The sequence below is a fragment of the Saccoglossus kowalevskii genome, chromosome 14, assembly GCF_978046115.1.
Source record: "Saccoglossus kowalevskii chromosome 14, keSacKowa6.1, whole genome shotgun sequence".
Lineage (NCBI taxonomy): Eukaryota > Metazoa > Hemichordata > Enteropneusta > Harrimaniidae > Saccoglossus > Saccoglossus kowalevskii.
In genome coordinates this window covers 1,531,436-1,539,241 of record NC_140654.1, presented here as the reverse complement: position 1 = coordinate 1,539,241, position 7,806 = coordinate 1,531,436, and the positions used below count along the sequence as shown (strand labels likewise).

The following is a 7,806-nucleotide window of genomic DNA, read 5'->3' as shown; positions in this document are numbered from 1 at the left end:
TTGAAGAAAAAAAATATGTTTAGTTTTTTTGTTATGCCGTGTTAAATGAGAAGATCTTGTACCAGGAAGCAATCTAACATAACGACCGGAGAACAAATCACCTATCAACTATAGCAACGCAAACATTGTATATGTGAACCGTTGCGTACCACAGTATGGATAGACACCAATGTTAAGTTATTTCATTTGGTGGAGGACGTACCAATTATATCTCGGAATTGCCTGCTTGCCCCTAATTTTATTGAGTTTGATCTCATCGTTTATGATAATAACAAAACAATGCCAGACAAAACAATTCTCGTATACTATTTTTTAGATAATTTATTATCTTACAAAACATGTTACAAAACTCATAACATTTTCATTCATTTTAAATGTAATGTACCTCGTATGTGATATATCAGTTGACATGTATTGTATGGCTTAAACTCTCCTTAGTCTATTTCCTGGCGTTGTTGCGTAGAAGGTGCATCTGAAACTATAAAATAAACAAAGATGCTAATATTGTTTAGTTTGGTGATTATAAACAACGATAATTACGCCGAGTTGATCTTTAGTGGAAGTGTTAATTATTTAGTGTTTTGACAGATTTTCCCGTTTTCTCCTAATTGGACACGTTTTTAAAAAACAACTTCAACATAGTTACATGTGTTCACGTATAATTCAACTTCCTTCAGTGCTCGTAAGTAACAAGAATTACACGATCCTCATTATAGAAGCTAATTTACAAGGGGTTTACATAAAATGCTCTTTATATATGACAGAAAAAGCATATTATCGAAATTTTTCAAAATTCTTGGTGTGAAAATCAGTAGGGTAGGAAATTCACAATTTAGCAACCATAGCAACAAAAATTTCGGTAACCAAATGTTGTTAATGATGGAGAAAAACGACATGGACAGGAGAGTAGCATTGCGCGTGTTTATCACAGTTTAAACAAATGTTGTGAAAAATATAAATTATTGCAATTTTGAGATCTAATCAAACTAATATTACCACGAACAGTAGTATTGAACGAAATATTTGTAACTCCAGTGTGGATATGCTACAGTACAGAAAGGGGTTGTTCAGTGCAAACAAATACGCATCTCAGTTTAAAAAGTAATTGGTAAACAAAATGTGTGTATATATATATATATATGAATATATTCCAGGGTTATAATAACAATTTATGTCTGATACACGGTCATACATCACAAGTAACGTAACTTGTAAACCTAAAACACGGGAGTAAAACAAGTAATTTGAACATGTGCCTTTTTATTTAATTAGTGTGAATTATTCCGCATCTTATTCACGCAGTAAAGTGTAAACTAATTAGTGTAAACCTACTATAATTTCAGTATTTCAGCAGATGGAATATTAGTAATACCAAAACAATATTACCGGGCTTTGACGTTGGCCGCCTTGTGCTTTGATGTTGACCGCCTCGGAATACCAATAGCACTCGTGATAAACTATGCAAATGTAATTGAAGTTTGGGCTTGCGTAGAAATAGGTTTCCAAAATAGTTTACATTAATATAGTTGTTACTGTACTAGCAACTGACACATTATATAATCGGTTGCTCGTCACATCGTATTGTGCGTGATGTTTTCCTTTCTCAATTTTAAACTTGGTTTGCACCTAGTCTTGTAGGTTACCCATTTTTACCGATTTTCGTTTGTTAATGTGAACCTTGCCCTTTCTAACAAGAGTAATAAAAATTCTACGGTAATGATCCCATATTTGTTTTATTGAAAAGCACACCACTAGCTACTCATTATTAATGCATTTAGTAATTTAGTGAGTAATAGTACATTCCTTAGTGGCGTATGTAATTTTTAGATTCGATGGCACTGTGCCGAAAGACGTGCGTTAATGCGCCAGAAAGCTATTCTCAGCATATGCTAAATTTATAATAATTTCAAAATGTAAGGAATATCCAGAAACTATAATATTTCAACTCCCAACAAATTGTATTCGAAATAAAATACTGCCCGTCGCTAGAGAATTTTCTCATTCAATGACTTGAGTTTGAGAACAGATAATTCCGACCAAACTTCTAATGATATTGGTGTGTTTTATATTCTCGCGTTTTATATGTTCTAGCACGAACAAATTACACCGTATGCGCCGTCGTTTTTAGCTACAGTGGTTAATATAAACACTTTACTTTGCCGGTTCAAACATACTGTAATATTTCGACTTACCTGAAGCGATGCCGGTCGAAGAAACAATGCTATTTACAAAACAGATGATATGACAATGGCAGGTTTTAACCCCCTTTCAATGGCTAAGCTGCGCAGTTAGTGATTTCACATACCGTAAGAGTAGCAATCAAATCGGTATTGACATTGAGTTATTGACACTTTACGGGAACACTGTCACAAAAAATACACGAAAAACTGTCTTCTCGTGGTATGCGTTAGGCTGTGCCAAATTTTCTCAAATCCCACAACATACCTATACCCCCGCTGTCCGAATGGTTTACCGTGTTACCCTCGCCGTGTGGTGTACCTATGATCAACCAACCTAATTGTTTTTCATCAAAGTGGGAGATTAAAGAATATACCATTTTTTGGAAATCTGCGAGATTACTCATTCTTACAATATATTTTGGTACACAGTTTCAGGAAACCCTACTGGTCATGGTGGTAACGGTTTCCAGGAGCTTCCTCCTGCAGAATTAGACCCAGATGATGAGGCAACTGTGTTGAAAAGATCAGCAGAAAAACTGCATTCTATTCCTAAAAGAGGCAAGAAAGCTACAAACTCATATCTCATCAGTAACCCTACCATATCAATTTCCCAACAACTAAAAAAGGATATACTTCGATAATTAGCTGGGTCGTGTAGAATATCCTTTTTCAAAATGTCAAATCGTCCATGATTTCCACGTTTCATTTTCCATGCCATCTAGCCCTGGTTGCTTCTGAATTTTCTGAGATTTCATGAATTAAATGCTCGGCCACGATCTTCCGGTCTAAATTATACTGTTTTGAAGGTGAAGTTTAGACGGAATATATCAACGATTAATGCTCAGGGAGTTTTTTTTTCTTCAAAATAATACAACCATTCAGCGCTCGATATATTCGATTACATCATTTTTTCTAATTGGAATAATTTGGCTTGGTCTGTATCATTATTTCAAGGTAGCATTATTTTGCTATTACTTTTCAATGTATATATTAGATACAAATACCAAAGTGGGTCCCTGTGTTGCGTGGGTTGGTTGGTGGGAGAGTTCTTTATCAACAATCTGATGTATGCCTATGACTTGGTTATCCTTAGCCCGTCCACCCGTGTTTTGCGAACTCTTGTTAATGTTTGCTCTGAATATGGCTCTGTCCATGATATTATTTTCTCTCCAAAGAAGTCTGAATGTATGTACTTTATTCCACGGAAGAGTGCTCTTAGGAGTAGTGTAATTCCACCCGTGTATCTTGGTGACTCTAAACTAAAATTGTGCATAAGCACATTTATCTAGGATATGAAAGATGTGGATATAAAACGACAGATTCGGTCTTATACTGCTTCGAAAATGTTCTACCTTCAGTAGTGGTGAAGTAAAAATTACATTGTCTCGAATCTTATTATTCACAGCTTTGGTTTCAACAAAATCATAAAAGTATTAATGATCTCCGTATAATAATGCTTTTTTCACTCTATTACACGGCTATTATAGTTGACAGTAGGATCGTTGTAGTGATTTTATCATCATTTTATCAATGTATGTATACACCACAGCTACTCTGCCGAATTTATATTTCTTTCTATATGTATATGGTTATTTTAATCTGTAATGTATGTGCTTTTTCACTTTATATCCAGCAATAAAGATTTAATAAATAATAATAATAATTACTTATAGGACGAAAACACCTCTTCATGATCAAAATGGACCAGTTACAGCTTACAACTATTACAGTAGGCGAGCAATACTGGCAAGGGTCTCTCCGTTGTAACCTAAACAAACATGATGTCGTAATTTTCATTCACTCATGACCTAATTAGTTTAAGGAGTACAATAACTTTCCTTTCAAAGTGACCCACATATTTTTGAAACCCAATTTATGACTACGCCAAATAGAATATATATGCTGATATATTTAATTGCAGCCACTACTTCTGAATAAATAATCAATATTCTCTAATTGTTGAACTAATTGTTCTTTATTTTTTGAGAAAATCTATTTCTAAATGGCGATGCTAATATCTGAAATAGTTGAATGGCGACCAATTACTGTGATTTGTTTACATAGCATGGAAACATAGATATGTAACTGCCATAATATATGAGAAAACGAGAAATATATACTCACATATTTGTTTTCGTACCCAGTTTCAGGAACCCCTACAGGTGATGTTGATGAGCCTCCGCCTGCAGAACTAGCCCCGGAAGAAAATACAACATTGTCAAAACGATCAGCAGAAACATTACATTCTATTGTTAAACGAGGCAAGAAAACTGTTCCAGGTAAGATTTATATTACATTAATGATTATAGCTACGTTTACTATAAATATAGATTGTGTGATTGACCATCGCCATTTCCAAATAAAACTCTCATAATAAGCATTACTGTAAATAGCGTAAATTGGCGTAGGTGGGTCTAAGCAATGTCTCTCAAAAAAACAGCTGCGTTTGGTTTTGTAGCAGGGCTCATACCACTAACTGAAACTCCATAGACGACAATGTTAACATATGAGGAGATTGCTATATGAAAATGATAAACAAGGTTGAAAACATGACTCAAAAATGGGTAATCAGCATGCCAGTAATCAACCATATAACATGTTGGCCATCTTCGACAGCCAAAGAACGTTTGTTTGTTGGTCAGCTAAAAACTCTTGCAAATCTCAGGTAAACAAGACACACCTACTGAATTTGAATTGCATCTAGACAAATCACTGGAAAAACACCAAGATTAGAACATCCAAATACACACACAGATAAATCCTCAAGCACGCCGCGAAGCAATAAACAAAATTAGTAAACAAAAGGTCACATGTTAGTCCCACCTTTGACCCAGGTGATGCACGCCCTCAAACAGGGCGTACCTGAGACAAAATATTTAAAAATGTCATTGGTTCTGGCAAGGCATTTACATTGGTGGCATGAGACTTGTACTCATTCATGATTCAAATTGTAATAATCAGATTGCTAGAGGGCGCGATATACATCACCGAGCATTTTTCCTCATTATAACTAAAAGATAAAAATCTTAACCCTTTGAATCAGGCCTGCCTTTGAATACTAAAAGTCAACAGATGTCACTTTTAACAAAATATTCATTTAGTGAATGGAACAAGTATGTTCATTTGATAACAAATATTGTTGTTTGATAATGTGTGTTAATGACTATATTTGAATATGATTCATCATGTATAAAAAACGTTGACGCATTGGATGATTGTATTACTACGTACAGTCATTGCACAACCGTATTAGTGTGTTTTTTTCATTTTTCATCGAACGATGTATGTTGTGTATGCTAATTTTAGTTAACGATGCATCATACATTTTCTCACATTTTCACCTGTATTTTTCGGCTTCATTTCGAATTTCCGACAATTCCACTTTAATTTCCACCGCGGAGAAAAATATTCTCACCGAGGTGTAAATTAAAGTGAAAATGTCGGAAATTCGACATTATGCAGAAAATTATTCTCACCGCGGTTTAAATATTTACACCGCGGTTTAAATATTCACCCCGAGGTGTAAAATAAAGTGAAATTTTCGGAAATTCGAAATCAAGCCGAAAAATACAGGTGAAAATGTGAGAAATTCGAACAACAATGAATGGCCCTAACAAGCCACCGTAGCATCATAATCCAACTTGTTCTTTATTAAGAAATGAAATTCTGACCCGGTATAAATTGTACTTCATAGTTTTTTTATTTATTTGCTATTGCCTATATGTCTTCGTACAGACTACACAAAAGAAACATGATTTTCGTCGTGCATATTTGCAAGAGAAACAGTCTTGCCAACATCAAAGTATTATTTCCAGCAAAAAAAGGACAAAAAAACTAACCAACAACCTCTACCCGTAGATGTGGGATGCGAACATCCAGGTGAGCTGCGGTATGGGTCCCAGACTTCGGGGCAGGAACAAGGTCAAGTTCCTACAGGTGAAAAACTGACATTCAAATGCAATGATGATTTCACAATGTACGGAGCCGAGTCTATCGAATGCAATTACCACAGCAAATTGGGAAACTACTGGAGTTTCTATAAACCACTCTGTTCGAGTAAGTATAAGAGAGTTTCTTCATATTTTTATTTATCTTACGTCGCAGGCCAAAAAAAAAACAATTACTATAAACCATGTTTACATTTATAAAATTACTAAATGTTTCAATATTGATGGACATGTTAGTAAATACAAAGGCAATGTATATTGACAAGAACAAAACAAAATCCACGACGAAAATTGTTTTCTCTGTCTGACCGTCTCTCGGATCTAGAATCAGTGAGAGTTTAGGTGATAAACTGGCGTATCAATGAACATTGCACTAGACAGTTATGTACTCTTAGTAAAGCTCTACGCGATACGATGTCTACCAGTCAAATAGAACTGACATTATTGACAAGAATATTGTAAATATTGTAAATGATTATATGTGTTCACAATTAGGATGGACGTAAAGATCTTACATAAGGAAGGTGCGCATGCGCGAGTGGCCGAGTTATCGAAACCGATCGGCTGCACAAGAATTGAAAAGTTATACAGGATTATCTCTCCAACATCAAAGTTTGAATGCAGTATGGAGAGTAACCAGTCTAACAGCAAAGGGAAAGAGAGAAAACTCGCCCAGATGATACAAGCAACGGGGAGAACAACGAGAAGAAACCCACCGGACCGGGAAAAAGATAAAGATGGCGGACAGACAGGCGACATTGATGGGATGTTGGACCTAACCACCGATCAAAAAATAACGATTATTTTGAAGAAGATATTGGAAATTAAATCAGAGTTAGAAAAGATAGAGCCGTTAACTCGGAAGATTGAAGAAATAGAAGAAGGGAAAGACACCGCTATGAAAACAGAAGTGATGGAACTAAGAAAACAACTCAAGGAAACTGAAATAGAAATAAAGAAGATGAAATGGAAACAAGATGATCAGGAAAATCGAGGAAGAAGAATCAACATAAACTTCGGAATTATACCAGAAGGAGCGGAAAAAAGAAGCAACGGAAGTGTGGACTTTATACGTAGCAATACAGAGGGCGCACAGAGACCAGTCATTTTTGGATGCAACTAGAAGAAACAGTAGCAAGAAACCGACCCATAAAGGTAGCCTTCGTAAGTGCAGGAGAAGCAAGGAACATACTAATGGCGGCACCACGAAAATTGCGAAACCACTCATACAAGGGAAATCACATTTTTGTAAAGGATGATGTGAGCGCTGTGGTACAAGCGGAACGTAGGTGGCTGGTTGAGTACAAAACGTTATTCAAAGCTAAAAATCCTGATAAAACCTGCTTCATAGCATGGAGGATCCCAGGCACATTAATGGTCGAAGACGCCCAAGGAAAGCTTCAATCCATGACAGTCAAAGACATTTAAATAAAAGTACTCCCTTTCCATATGTATATAATTAACGGTACAGAACCTGAGACTGCCCAGTCGAGGAGATTCTAAACTAAACCAATCGAAAGCAAATTGTTTGTGGAGTTGGTTGACACCTGATTGTGACTCCCCCTTATCCTGTCTGTGCATTGGGTATTAGTATGTCAGGACGTGCCTCCCTGTTTGTTATTTCAATATTCATTTTGTGTTTTTATTACTCCTCATTTAATTTTGTTAGGGTTATAACA

At 35.7% G+C, this 7,806-nt stretch overlaps 1 long non-coding RNA gene across 1 annotated transcript; it reads right to left on the bottom strand.

The window, feature by feature from the left end:
- Window positions 1–303: 303 nt before the first annotated feature.
- LOC144343478 (uncharacterized) lies at window positions 304–4,969 on the bottom strand. Its single transcript, XR_013418961.2, has 3 exons — window positions 4,861–4,969; window positions 4,305–4,371; window positions 304–478 (listed from the first exon to the last, which is right to left on the bottom strand). It is a non-coding gene; the product is annotated as an uncharacterized LOC144343478 (long non-coding RNA).
- Window positions 4,970–7,806: the final 2,837 nt, after the last annotated feature.